The following is a 15,416-nucleotide window of genomic DNA, read 5'->3' as shown; positions in this document are numbered from 1 at the left end:
CAATTCAGCTTGGCTCAACCAACCACAATTCAGCTTGTCTCAACCAACCACAATTCAGCTTGTCTCAACCAACCACCATTCAGCTTGGCTCAACCAACCACAATTCAGCTTGTCTCAACCAACCACCATTCAGCTTGGCTCAACCAACCACCATTCAGCTTGGCTCAACCAACCACAATTCAGCTTGTCTCAACCAACCACCATTCAGCTTGGCTCAACCAACCACAATTCAGCTTGTCTCAACCAACCACAATTCAGCTTGGCTCAACCAACCACAATTCAGCTTGGCTCAACCAACCACAATTCAGCTTGGCTCAACCAACCACAATTCAGCTTGGCTCAACCAACCACAATTCAGCTTGGCTCAACCAACCACAATTCAGCTTCAAAGGCAGTGATTACTTTACACCAGGTGGATATGCATAAATTAGTGTGCTCCAATTGTTGTGAAGAAGAGGAACCACCCCATGTAAGCAGTAGGGATCCGGTAGGTCTTGTGTTCGGATTAAGTGTTCGGATTAAGTGTTATGTGTGGCCATACGAAGGGTGGAACTTGTGCTAATAAGCTCAGGGATTGTGGGTAAATTATCCATTGTACGTCATCTCTATTTATTCCTTTGTTCCTTTTGACAATACCGAACACGTCGAGCTGGAATCGCACATTGAATGGCACTAATTAATAAATTTACCGGAAGTCACGCATCGAGCGCTGCTGCTGACAACCCTGACTTTGGAGGCACACGCAGGACGGGAAGGCCGGGGGGCCACGCCCAGAAGAGCAGTGTTTGGTCAGGCTTTTGAGTTTTGATTGACGGGGTCGACTGGTAAGAAGCACACGCTGATTGGTGAGGCACAACAGATGTCAGAGGCTGGGGCCTGGACCAAGTGGACCATTCCTGATGAGACCCCACCAGCAATCAGAGTTAAGTGCACATACACATTTCTTTTCAGTTATGCCTCGGTCACAAATGGCCTGCGGCGTGTTGGCGGCGGCCGTAAGTCCCCAAAATTGCCATAACCGTGCGGTGGCCGCACGGTAGATACGGTAGCCGTGAGGCGATCTCAAGGTTTTTTGCTCGTCGCAGGGGCTTACGATTTTTAAAATTTGACATTAAACTTTTTTTCGGAAATTGCTAGGCCGTAGGCCGCAACCCCACCGCATGTAGTATCGCAAGGTCTCGCGGCCTCCGTGAGATGGCCGTACGATGTTCTAAATATCGTACGGCGGCCGTGCAGTGACTTTAGTGCTGCCGTACGATGGCCTAACGGCAACCGTGACGACCGTGCGGGTGCCTTGCGATTGCCTTGCGATTGCCTTGCGGTCGCCTTGCGGTCTCCTCACGCATTTTGATTTCATGACTTTTACGATTTTACGATTTTACGAATTTACGATTTTACGACCCCGTAACATTTGTGAACAGTGCTGCCGCAGCCCGCAAAGCCGTACGATTTGTAAAAATCCCATCTACAAACCGCAGAACCGTGCGGCGGCAGCATCATATGTGACTAAGGCTTTATCCTCCCCATCGTCTGTGTTCAAGTCTGTTGTGGGGACGTCCCAATTTACGAATTTATTTGACCGTGTTTTGTTCTCTATTACCGGCATTTCTTTTAATAAAGCCGGTATTTTTGGACATTTTAAATCCGTTTCGTGTGTTATTTTTTGCAGGTTTGAGGACTGCCGGTGGGATCCGTTCAGGCAAGTGCTCTTCAGCATCCTCTTCCTCTTCCTTCTCCGCGGATGGCGGAAGTGAGAGATGGCCAAGCGGGTTGGAGATGCTGAAGACCATGGAAGTGAGCCTGGGATAGAGGGGTATGAGATAGTTTACTCTAAATAAGCTGTCTGTATGTATATATTTCAGGAATGGGAAGAACGGCTCCAAAACATGCAGGAATGCTTGGACGAGTGGCTCGAGGTCCAGGCGCAGTGGCTCTACCTTGAGCCAATATTTTTCTCACAGGGCATCATGCCGCAGACGCCTGAGGAAGGGCGCCTGTTCAAGACGGCCGACGCCCATTGGGTGGACATCATGAACCATTGTGTCAATGATTCTCGTCACAAGTAGGCACATCAAGTTCCACTATCAGTTATGTTTTAGGAAAACGCATAACATGTGAGCAAGGTTGCTAATATTTTATAAACTATTGTTTCAGGTCCTCACAGCCACATCCATGTTGGGCCTTTTCATTAAACTGAAAACTTGTAATCGGTTCCTTGAGATCATCATGAAAGGTCTAACTTCTCATTTAGAGAAGAAACGGCTCTTCCTTCCAAGGTGAACCTCCATTTACACTGCGATCGGCAGAGGGCGCTTCTGTGTATTTCACAGACTAGGGCATGCCCGTACTATATATAAGCTAGGACGTGCCCGTACGTGGGTGCCCGTTCCTTGCCAAAAAAAAACAAAAAAAAAAAACGAATGGTTTGGTCCATTCGCAACGACCACAGAACCCCCCCCTCTATTTACATGCAATGGTTTGGTCCAAAGCGAACGGTTTGGTCCATTCGATGTGATTCGATGATTCGATGTGAATGGTTTGGTCCATTCGCAACGACCACAGAACCCCCCCCTCTATTTACATGAATGGTTTGGTCCATTCGCAAAGCCAAAGCGAACGACCACAGAACCCCCCCCCCTCTATTTACATGAATGGTTTGGTCCATTCGCAAAGCCAAAGCGAACGACCACAGAACCCCCCCCCCCCCCCCCCCCTCTATTTACATGAATGGTTTGGTCCATTCGCAACGGCAAAGCGAACGGCGAACGGCTAAATCGCCATAGCTCGGTAAGTACTTGTCCGATTAATTTCAAACCTTGAAAAGGCACATCCTCGGGTCCCCAGCAATATACCTGGCAAGTTTCAAGTATATCGGACCGGTAGTTGTCGAGAAACAGCGGTCACAGACAAACAGACAAACGTACAAACGTACAAACGTACAAACGTACAGACAGAGATTACTGGAATTATAGATAGATAGCAATGAAGCAGGAAGTTACATTTTAACTTGGTGTGTTTGTGTTTTCTCTCTCACCATGGAGGCAGAGTGTAGTTTTTCTTCACCTCTTTTGACAGGGCCTTCTTTCCCCCACCTTACTCTGGTCGTCTCTTCGTTTAGTTTATGGGATTGGGTAGAGCTGTCTTGTATTGCTTGAAATGTCTCTTTCAAAACCGTAAATTTATGAAGAACATGTTTTGCGTTTGGTCAGGTTCTTCTTCCTGTTAAACGACGAGATGCTGGAGATATTGGAAGAGACGAAGGACCCTCTGCCGAGTCCAACCACACCACAAGAAGTGCTTTGAGGGCATTGCACGACTTAATTCCTGTCAAATCTGGACATCAAGGCAGTGGCGTCACTAGGGTTGGTGTCACCCAGTGCGGTAACTCATGGTGTACCACCCCCATTAGTCAGGTTCACTATGTTAACAAATATAACTTCGTTCAAAATTTTGGGAGATTAGCAAACCTGTACATTTTTGGAATCAGAGCATGGAGAATCCAAAAATCAATGTTGGCATTTGCACAGACACCTGCATGGCCGCCATTTTGGATTTTCAAAATGGCCGCCATAAAATACATATTTTGCGCGATCTCAGCTTCTAGTCAACCTAGAGACTTAATTAAATATGCTAATCCTATGTTTTCTGGGTCAAGGAATCCAATAAAGGCCTCAAAATAGTGCTCAGGATTATAGAAAAGCAACAAACAAAGGTAATTGAAAACCATTGTCTTTATATTTGAGATATAACTGTATTACATAATACATGATATATTGCAAGTCCTTTGAAGTTATAGGTTGTTATAGGAAGTTATAGGTAGTATCAGATTGAACTATAAGTCCTATACACAGGATCTACGAGGTCTATACCGTTCAGGAATATGCTTTTACAGATCTTTATCACTGTGCTGAGTGTCATTTTCGCAAAGGTGTCTACGCAAATGTAAACATTAATTTTTGGATTCCTCATACTCTGAATATTCCAAAAATGTATAGTTTTGCTAATCTACCAAAATTTTGAACGAAAAAAAAACATAGTGAACTACATGGACCTCCTCCCATACAGAACCAGACCATACAGAATCCTTAGTAATGTTTTTTGTACTAATGTTACTCGTAAATCGTAATTCCCGTATATCACTGAATGTAATGGCAATAGTAGTGACATAAACAACTAGCAAAATTAAAATTACAACTTTAAATTACAATATCATACGCACAGCCTAAATGTATTTACATTTACATAGTTTCATGTGGTTAAAGTGAAAATTCGGTAAGAAAAGTGTCACTCTGATAGTGTCACCCGGTGCGGTCCGCACCCCCCTAGTGACGCCAGTGCATCAAGGCAATGTTTAGCAGTGAGGGAGAACGTGTGGCACTCATCCGGCTCATTTCAACGAGTGAAGCACGTGGAGCTGTGGAGAAATGGCTCCTGCAGGTCGAGGAGGGCATGCTGAGCAGTTTAAGGAGCGTAATCGCAAGAGCCAGGCTGGTGTGTGAATCACAGATGTTCTTGGGCTGAGAAATGTGGAAGGGAATAACTGCGCATCCATTCTCTTTTCAAACATGACTTCAGAATTGTCTCAAACACTAACGGTGCCTTTCACTCAAGGATCTATGCGTGCGCTTTCAGGGAACCGCTCCCTCGAATCGGGGCGCTTTTAGTTTGCCGTTGTTGTGGCGAAATCCGTAATTCAAATAGTCTTTTAAACACAATTTCAGCATTTAACCAAAATAATCAAACCGGGAGCCCTTCAAGTTTGATGAAACATAATTATTTTGTTCCTGAATGTAAATTGGACTCACGAAAATATGGGAATATGAGAAATATCCATGGATGAGAGGTGTCCCATTCCAACAATTTCCTGTTAATACCAGCGAGGGGCTTCAGTGAATAAGGAGGGTACGATGGCCCATTGATTGGTGACCTACCCACAACTTGAGGGTGTGCACCCGTCGCTTCGTTGCAAGAGACACCGATGGAAGTGGGAAGAAAACTTTGTCTTGGAAGCATAGGAATGCCAAACTACTTACTCCCTTGGAATAATTGGTATCTCATTGGTAAACCACCACAAATTAAACATACTTCAGAATACGTTTTGAGCCAGCAAAAAATAGCGGAAATATCTGGTGAACTCGCTGAAGAACGAGTGAACGTTCACAATGCTTCGCTGCTGGCTAAGTGGATCAACGCCAATGCCAGATCACTCTCATGCTAATCCGATGGTGACGGTCAGGGCCGGCTTGGCAATGGCTCCAATGGCGCCTCGGCACCAGGCCCACAACCACAACCTTTTAAATTTTCTTTCACATTTTCACTTTCCTTGGTGGGTTGTGGTTCAGCAGAATTAATCTGTTTTTACCTGCAACATGTCACAGGTCTTACAACAGTTTTACCTGCAAACAACAGTTTTATGTTGCTGTTGTAATTCTTGTTGGGGGTCGATTTTTAAAAATTTTTATGTGCACACATTGGTTGGATAGTTGTTGGACCACAACCACATCTGTTTCTTGACTCCACCCACCTTAACACCAAGACAAAATGATATGGACGCCATCTCGGTTTTCTGGTGCGCCGAACACATTAGGCCTGTCGGCCTCTGTGATTATACACTGCCCGGGTTTGTTGCATATCCATGGGCTTTGTTTGGGTTGAGTGTTATCTAATCTAATCTAAATATCTATAAAGCTCAGTTGACTTTTTGCTCCACCAAATAACAGCGAAATGGAGTTGAGTAACAGCATGAAAATTCTACAGATGCTGTGATAAATATCTACCTCTGTCGGTTTGAATGTTTGAAAGAGAATAGCTGTCTGGATCAATTTTTGAATTAAATTTAAATCCCGATTTATATATATATATATATATAAACGCGAGTTGGCTGTGTGTGTGTCCGCCTTTTATTCAGAGATGGCTGAACGGATCTTCATCAAACTTTCAGTGGTTCATCAGTGAGTGCCTGGGAGTGTTTTAGGCCATATATATATATATATATATATATATATATATATATATATATATATATATATATATATATATATATATATATATATATATATATATATATATATATATATATATATATATATGTTGAAAAACAAAAGTTCGTTTTTTTGGAGTAAAAAAATATATAATAATAATAATAATAATCGCTCGATAGTGCCAAAGCCTTTTTAAATGAATGACAGTTATACACAAGTACACATTCGCATAAATAAATACAAAACAATTACCAGACATTTGAATACAAATAAATCAAACAATTCCGGAAGTGTACGAATTTGGTAGTATGGCTTCTTCTTCTTCTTGATCGGCATCACACTTAACTCAAACGTGAGCCACTCCCCTTCCCCCTCTTCCCCCCTCCATCTCCCCTCCCCTTCCCCTTTAAGATATAAATTCTCCTAAAAAGAGCCTCCACTTCTGACTGCTCCCCTTCCCTCCCCTCCCCCTCTTGTTCCCCTCCCCTTCCCATTCCCCCCCCCTCCCCCCTCCCCCGCCCGGCAACGCCGGGTACTTCTGCTAATTGATGATGAGGGACACTATAAAATCAAATCATATGTCAAATAACAGTAAGGTTTAATCAAGCCTGTCAGGACGCACGGTAATCAAGCATTGCGTTATGTAATCGAGCGCGTTACATTATGCAAATTACTAAAACAATAGCGTTACATAATTTTTTGAATGGCTTCATGTTGTGTCTAAGCAATCTGACGAATCAGCTTGTTCTGATATAACCGTGGGGAGGGTGACATGGATGAGAGGTGTCGAGTGACCCATGATGCATTCATGGTGGTAAAATTTTAAAAATACATTCTCTCTGACCCTGAGAATAAAAAAACCAAAACACTCACAAAGAGATATGTATTACCCTATATTCAAAGCACGTATGAAAGATCATGGGTAAAAACGTTTCTATAACAAAGTTGTCCCAAAAACAAAATCATGCCCCAAGGCAATGTGATGGGATAAAAATTTAATAAATAAATTTTCCCCCAATCCTGAACGGGGAAAAAAACACACACAGGGGCATACCTGTGCACTACCCTTTATTGAAAGCATATATGAAAAGTCATGCAAATATAAGTTATTATAACAAAGTTATAGCGAAACAAAAATCATGCTTGGCCTGGGTCCAAAATGACCCACGAATGCATTAATGGGGGTAACATTTTTAAAATACATTCTCCCCGACCCTGAAAATTAAAAAACCAAAACACACTCACAAGAATATGTATTACCCTTTATTTGAAGCATATATGAAAGATCATGGGTGTAAACATTTTTATAACGAAGTTATCACAAAAACAAAATTATGCCGGCCAAAAACGACCCCAGAATGCATCCTCGGGTTAAGATTGCTTTAAATGCGTGTTTCCCAATTGTCTCATTGCCAGATTTAGTAGCAGGTTGTGACCACAGTGCAGTCATTCTTGTTATCCCATGCATGTCCTTCATCACCATTAATTGATCTAAACTTCAATATAAGAGTTGTGGGAGCATCACACCAAAAGTCTACTTACTAATACTATTTCTACTGATTTAATGTCCCAAATGATTCCCACCTTCTTGCGTGGTTGACTGGGAAATGTTGTTCACCCAAGGCTTTCATGAACCTGGTGGCCAGGCCTGATGTTCGACTGAAGGTGACATAAATTTGGAATTTTTTCAGGATGTATCAGGGGTGCTCACTTATTCTCTGTAAAATACATCGTAAGATTTTTAACATCCACCAATCAATGACGAATTCTGGCAGACAGGTACTCCGGCTTAACATTCTTCCGATGGATGGCACGCACATTCATACCTCGCAGTTATTGAAAAACAGTCGAGGAACATTTTATAGCTGGGTCGAGATTCGAAAAGAGGCGAGACAGCTCAAAGGCGAGTGTGCATACCAATAGGCTATCCTGCCAGTCTGGTAACACAGGGTGTGCTAAGAATATTGTACAGTGTACATACACTACATGGAAAGTATAGGGGGAAAAAGGTGCAGAATAGTTGTGGGATGTGAAAGACCATACTCGGTGATGGTGAAGGGTTCTCCTTCGACAGGACAAAGGAGGTGACAAAGTATCAGATTTGGGTCAACAGTCTTGAGTGAGGAAAGAGTGTTTATACTACGAATAAATTTGTGGCCATTTGGACCCATGATAACGTGCTTTCTTTCCTCATCTAGTAGTTGTGGTGGTAAGCCATTGTTCTCCTGGAGGTCCAACAGAGCTATTTTAAAACCGTCATTCTATCTGTTCTCTATAATACTTGAGAAAGATGGCAGCCTCAAAAGATGAAGTTTATATTTGCTGTGTGTTATCACAATCGAGTGCATCGATGTATTGATTCTCTTTCTGCAGTGTTTCTTGGAAGCCACACGTGAGTGCTGTGCACAATATCCAACCTGTGCCCATCTTTCTTGAGAAACTCATCCAAACATATGAGATGATGCTAGTACGACACGGGTAAGAAATATGATCGATTTATAATTCATCAATGACGCTCCTTCCTTTATGTTCTCCATTCAGCACCTTGATATATATTGTTATGTCGGTGGGGTAGGGGGATATATATAGATTTAGGTAGATCTGCATAGGTAGGTGCTTCGGTTGTTGTGATAGGGAATCTCCTGTAATAAGTTCAGTCTTGGCGGTTTGTCTGAGTAAGCTGCGTATCTGTGTCCCCGCCACGAGGGGGTGGGGCTTGTTAACTAGAATTAGGGCATGAGGATAAAGTTCCACTGTACGTCGTTCCCTCTGTCATCATACCCGTGTCCCGTATGGCAATGCACTAATAGACATTAGCTAGGCCCATTAGCACCACACTAATTAAATTCCCCCTCCGCCACAATAACTTAAGGAAGAACAGACAGGAAGCGACCACACACTACGCCGGCACATCGCGCAGGCAGGCAATGGACACGCCAAGAGGGGCAGCAATTGGTCAGGGCAGGGGGCGAGTAGTAGGCGGGTCGCCGATTGGCAGAGTAGGGAAGGTGAAGGACATACCACACTGATTGGCCACTGACTGATGATGTAACACCAAAGGCGCGAAACGCTCGGCCAATCAGAGAGGAGGGCGCGAAAGACGAGCAAGAAGCGACGCGCTGATTGGAGGAGAAGCGCCGGTGACGTGAGGAGGGCGCGAAGGGCGGACAAGGAGCGAAGCGCTGATTGGAAGGAAAGCGCCAGTGATGTCAGACCACGTCTGATAAAAGTGAGCGGAGACGGACATATTCCCTCTTCTCTCTTCGCCTCTGCCCATCTTCACCTTTGCCTTTTTCTTCCCTTCCCACGGTGGACACTCTTCCGCTTCTCCTGTTGCCCTTTGCACATTCCTCTGCCGTCGAATCTCTCATCTTGGTTCCGGACAAGCGAGCGACTCCGCGTGGACGGGGCCAGGCACGGCCGGAGGGGCGAGCTGCACGCGACCGATCAAGTCGCGCGGAAGGCCTGTGGACGCCAGCGGACGGGACCGGGGCGAGCGGGTGGCTCGGTTGGCCCCACGCCACCACCGGAGCCTGACCAGCCGGACAATCCCTGACGACCCTGACACATGAACCACAAAGATAAGACGCACCACACAGAACACAATGATTGCTTTATTTATCCTTCCATTTGTCCTGTAGTTGAAGTCTGTGTGGGAGCGCTCTATTAGAGGGGTTTAGTTTTTACTGTCGCATTCTTTGTTCTCGGGGTCCGGCAATAAAGCAGTGTTTATTTTTCTCCCGAAAAGTCCGTCGTTTTTGTGAGTTACTTTTCGCAGGTTGAAGACTGCGCGCGGACCGTCATGTAAATCCCGCTTCTTCTTCTTCTTCTTCTTCTTCTCCTTCCCCAAAATTCATGACAATATATACACACACACACACACACACACATATATATATTATATATATATATATTTATAAGTCGAAGGTTTTTTTATGAAGGAGGAAGGAGAAAGTTTATGAAGGAGGAAGTTTATGGAGGCACGTCGAACGGTGTAGGTTGGTTGTGCGTGTTTTTTTTTTTTTTTTGTTACTATTATTATTTCTTATTTTGTGTATGTGAGTGAGTGTGTGGGTGAGTGGGTTAAGGTGTGTGTTTTTGCATGAATGAATTTTTGCATGAGTGTTTTTGTATGTTGAGTGGTGCATGTTGTAAGGGTAGGTGGTTGGTTGGTGTTGTGTGTGGATGTGTGTGTATGAATGATCTGGTGTGTTTTGTTGGTGAGTGGTGAAGGGTATAAAGGTGGGTGTTTACGTGTTCCACCATGTTTGTTTGGTGCTGTGGATTCTGGATGTGGAGGTGTTGTTGTTGTAGTCTGCGTTCGCACTAGCTGGGGGTGGGGGTATGTATGCATCCAGGTGTAGTTGCTGCATGTGGATGTGTATGTGCCCCTGCTGGCCCACCTTAGCTGACAGCATCATCCCGTTTCGGCCCTTCAACCTCGATACTGAGGACCCGGTCAGTGCGGCACACTTGTGACCAGGTGTGTTTTGAACTTATATATATTTATATATATATACATATATATTGTTGTGGTTTTAGGAACCAGCACCGAAGGCAATGGCCCAGGTAGTTATTTCCGTAATATAAGATTAGAGTTGTCCCTTTCCCTTGTGTAGTGATTTAGAATGTGATACAATGCGTTGGTGAGTGTGAGAGATAGTCTGTGGGCTTATGTTTAAACATGAATGGCAAGAATCTACCCAAAATTTTGCCTTTTTTACATATCTAGAAACATCACTGATTAAGAAAAAAATGGGTGCCAGTTTTACCATTAACATTTAGGCTAACCCCCACTCTAGCACGGAAAATGGCCTTAAAATGCATGTTGTGTTGTTGTATTTCGGGCCTCCATTTTGAATTTCAAAATGGCCGCCCTTTTTTTTTAGCTGATCTGCATGATTTTTTGTTATTCAACATTATTTTAAACATGTATTTGAAATGTGTGTGGCATTTTATTTGTTTTACTAATTTGGTCTTTCATAAAGGCAAACTTGTTTTTTCATTTGGTGAATGGCATTGAGATTTATGGCAACTTGTTATTCTAACTTATGCTTTTTATTCCAGGTTAACCATGGCGTCCAGTGAAAAACCACCACGGAAGAAGTGTGGAACTGAATCTTCCATCAACTTTCGACTGCTTGTTATGTCAAGGAGACAAGTTCACGAAGATTAAAGGTGTTCATCAGCTGGAGCATCTGCGACAACCAGAATTGGGCAAGCAAAGATGCTGATGGTTTTTGTTCAAGCAACTCAAAGATGAAGAAGCAGTTGACAAACTGCCACCGACTCAGGGAGCATGGATTGAACATGTATGCCGTGCCCATGTGCAGGCTAATATCTGGCACCAGGGCATGGTATTGAACCCAACTTGTCTTGACCGTCTGACCTTGGGGTGGCGAAACCTAGACAAAAAGCTACTGACGGTTCTTTCTCAGGTTGTAACAGCTCCGATCTCAGTGTTGCAGCTCGTCAGGTGTAACTGTGAGAAATCAAAGTGTTCGAGAAGATGCTCATGCAGAGGAAACAATGTGGTCTGTACCGAACTTTGCAAATGTGGTGGGGAAGGCGACATATGTACGAACATCATACCACCAATGATTGGCGAAGATCTAGAAGATTTTTTTTTTTTTTTTTTTTGGATACAAGATCGAGGCTCGTGAAAGAGCGAACATTAATCACACAAAAAGTCAAACCGACACACAAAACACAAAAAACAAGGGGAGCGGCAGACAAGATGCGGAGAGGGGGAAGGACTCAAACACAACATTTGAGAGCAGGGACATCGGGAGGACTTGGGGGGTGGTGGGAGAGGTATAAAACATATGAACACTGCAAGGACTCTGGGGTGAATTACCGGGGGTAGAAAAGATCAAGGTTTTGGATGGGGGAAGATAAGAGATGGTGGTGAACAGCTGTTTTAAAGACCTGGAGGGAGGAGTGGGATTGAAGGGAGTGGGGGAGTTTGTTCCAGAGGCGGGAGAAATGGGGAATGAAAGAGTGAAGGTGAGCAGAGCCTAAATTTTGGCAGTTTAACCATAAGAGGGTTGCAGGCAGATCTTGTGCGACCTGAAGGAATATTGGGGGGACAGAGCACAGAGAGAGCTGGGGGAGGAAGGCCGGAGAAGAGTCGGGAGAAGACAGAAAGACCACCAACCTGCCTGCGGTGAGTGAGTGAAAGGCCCTCGGAGTTGACTTCATCGCAGGAGATTACAATGATTCTGAAAGCTTTGGCCTCAACAGCGTGAAGCCGAGCTAGGTGTGAGGCAGGAGCACCAGCCTAGAGGAGGGAACAGTATTCCATTGAGCTGCAGATGAAAGCCTTGTATGTGGTGAGGAGCTCAGGTGTGCCAATGAAGGACTTCGCATAACGGAGGATGCCCAGTCGGCGACTGGCTTTGGAGGCCAGCTTGAAAATGTGGTTTTCCCAAGAAAGATCATGGCAGATAGTGAGACCCAAAAGCTTGAGCGACAGAACTTCTTGGAGAGGATTGTTGAGAAAGTAGATGGGAGGGTTTTCCAGTCGGTCATTTCGGAGAGACATTGTAAGAGTATGAGATTTGTCAGGATTGAAAGACATGTTCCACTTGTTTGACCAGTCTGATTTTGTCCAGGTCTACAGAGAGTGAGGAGGCTGCAGACTGCCGATCTGAGGGATGAGGAATGGAGCGGCAGATAGTGGAGTCATCAGCAAAGAGATAGAGAGGATTTTCCACAGAGTCGGAGAGATCATTGATGAAGACCACAAATAGCACAGGGCCCAGAACACTACCTTGGGGAACTCCAGCCAGAACAGGAAGGGGAGATGAGAGAAATCCATTCAGGGCCACACATTGCCTACGACCAGAGAGGAAGTCCGCAAACCATGAGTGGAGATTTCCAGGAATACCATAGGAGGAGAGTTTGGTGAGCAGAGCTGGGTGCCAGACCGTATCGAAGGCACGTGATATGTCAAGTGAGACAGCTCTGATTTCCTGTTTGGCATTGAGGACCTCCATCCATTGTTGAGACAGCAGAAGCAACATGTCCAGAGTAGAATGACCTGGTCTAAATCCAAATTGATGATCAGAGATCAAGCCATTGCAGAAGTGGAAGGATTTGATATCCGAAGCAATGATGGATTCCATGACTTTGCTGATAATTGGAAGCAGGCTGATTGGTCTGTAGTTGCAAGGATCTGTTTTTGCACCTTTTTGTGTAAAGCGGTAATGTTTGCTGATTTTCAAGATGCTGGCAGATGACCTTGAGCAAAAGAGAGGGTGAAAAGAACAGAGAGAGCGTGAGATAGAGCGGCAGAGCAGGATTTTAGGACCCGTGGGCTGATGCCATCTGGTCCAATTGCAGAATCAGTCGAGGTTTGATAAAAACTTCTCCACCTTGTCAGGAGAGAAGGACACAGAGTCCAGGAGCAGTTGGGTTCGACTGGGAAAGGTGGGAACAGAGAGAGATGGGCTTGGGACACAAGATTTTGAGGCAAACACAGAGTTGAGGCATTCGGCTTTGTCACGTGCGGTGTCAACTGTGTAGCCATTTGAGGTAAGGGAGGGGATGGAGGGGGAACAAACACCAGAATCGGATTTGACCAGACTCCACCAGCATTTGGAGGAAGGAGACAGGTTTGAGAGTTCAATCTTGAGTGTGGAGAGATAGTGCTTCCTGGCACTCCTGAGGGTAGACACACACTTGTTTCGAGCTTGGTGGAAGGAACTGAGATTGCCTTCAGTTGGATTTGCCTTCCAAGAGGCAAAGGCAAGTTGTTTCAGGGCAACTGCCTCACCACAAGATTCAGTGTACCATGGACGGGAGGAAGGGTAAGACAACTGAAGACGAGATGGGATAAATCTGTGCATGAGAGAGAGAGAGCAGTTTGCTTTGGAAGAATTCCCAGGAAGAATTGATGTCAGAGGCATTAGAGATGGGAGACCAGTCCAGATGATTGATGGCTGCTTGCAGACCGTGCCAGTCGGCCTGAGTGAAATGCCAGACTCGTCGGCGCTGAGGAGGCTCTCTGAGAATGGCCAGAGAGATGTCCACTTTAACAAGCACATGATCAGAAGAACCGATTGGAGCAGAAGAAGAGCAGCATACATTTGCAGGGACGTTAGTCATAACCAAGTCCAGAAGAGAAGATACTCCATTGACTGAGATCCGGGTCGGGAAATTGACAGATTGTGTCAGTCCCAATGAGTCGCAGAAGTCTTTTGCTGAGGTGCCATGGCTGGTGAGAGATGAACCCACACCCAGCCAGCTGGCATGATGACAGTTGAAGTCGCCACATATGAGGAAGAGAGAGTTTGGATGAGTTGATAGAAGTTGGTCCATGTTGTCCGACAGCGAAATGTAAATGGAGTCATCACCATTTGGAGGATGGCACAGAACACATATGAACAAAAGGTGGGAGCGGAGAGAAAGCCATAGTCAGAGGTACTCCTGGGGGTGGGGTGGAGAGAGGGCAGTGCAAGGACAGTGAGGAAGAGTTTTTGATAAAGATAGCAACCCCACCACCAGGACGAGGCTCAGGTCTATCATACCGGAGGAGAGAGTAACCAGGAAGAGATATTAAGGAATCAGAGACATCTTGAAGGAGGAAAGTTTCTGTTAAGCAGATCAAGTCTGGATTGTCAGAAGCAACCTGTATGGAGAGATCAATCAGGTTTGAGCGAAGGCCCCGGATGTTTGAGGTCCATACCGTTAATGAGGAGAGAGGGGGAGCATCGGGTGCAGGACAGGACAGGGGAGGGGTAGGGTCAGATGAAGGGTGAGAGGGGGATGTAGGAAGAGCAGTTGATAGTGTGTCAGAGATTACAGAAGAGTTACAAGAAAGGGAAGGATGAGGAGGACGAAAGGTTTGATGGTGATGGGATGAGGCACAGTGAGGGGTTTTTTGAGGGGGGGCAGAGGAAAGTAGAAGGTTGGGGGAGGTGGAGGTATGACATAGAAGGGAAACGAAGTGGGGAGGAGGCAGCTTTGAGAAGGAGGTGGGAGGAGGGAGAATTTGGGAGGGATGGTTGGGGGGAGATTTGAAGGGGAGGGGTTGGGGGAGAGTTTTGGAGGGGAAGGGCAAGGGGGGTGTTTAGGAGGGGAGGGGAAAGGGGGGGTTAAAGAGGGGAGGGGCAAGGGGGGGATTTTAGGAGGGGAGGGGCAAGGGTGGAGATTTGGAGGGGAGGGGCAAGGGGGGAGTTTAGGAGGGGAGGGGCAAGGGGGGATTTTAGGAGGGGAGGGGCAAGGGGGGAGTTTAGGAGGGGAGGGGCAAGTGGGGAGATTCGGAGGGGAGGGGCAAGTGGGGAGTTTAGAAAATGGATGATTAATGAAAGATGAACATTTACAACAAATTGGGTTTGTTGTGATTTTCAAGTTAGCGATCCGTTTAATGAACGATGGAGGAGGGGTGGAATGAATGAGAACTTAGAGCATGGAGTGATTTGGAATCATAAG

General features: G+C 45.3%; 1 long non-coding RNA gene across 2 annotated transcripts; it reads left to right on the top strand.

The window, feature by feature from the left end:
* The first annotated feature begins 1,432 nt into the window (after positions 1 to 1,432).
* Positions 1,433 to 11,777, top strand: LOC144892565 (uncharacterized). Of its 2 annotated transcripts, XR_013623763.1 has the most exons (6): positions 1,433 to 2,062; positions 2,155 to 2,276; positions 3,210 to 3,362; positions 5,909 to 5,951; positions 8,355 to 8,459; positions 11,049 to 11,777. It is a non-coding gene; the product is annotated as an uncharacterized LOC144892565 (long non-coding RNA). The 2 variants fall into 2 exon arrangements; XR_013623764.1 differs by lacking the exon at positions 5,909 to 5,951 and having other exon boundaries at positions 3,210 to 3,381.
* The last annotated feature ends 3,639 nt before the right edge of the window (positions 11,778 to 15,416 follow it).

Source organism: Myxine glutinosa, chromosome 6, assembly GCF_964187855.1.
Source record: "Myxine glutinosa chromosome 6, kmMyxGlut1.1, whole genome shotgun sequence".
Taxonomy (NCBI): domain Eukaryota; kingdom Metazoa; phylum Chordata; class Myxini; order Myxiniformes; family Myxinidae; genus Myxine; species Myxine glutinosa.
This window is presented reverse-complemented; position numbering and strand designations above follow the sequence as displayed.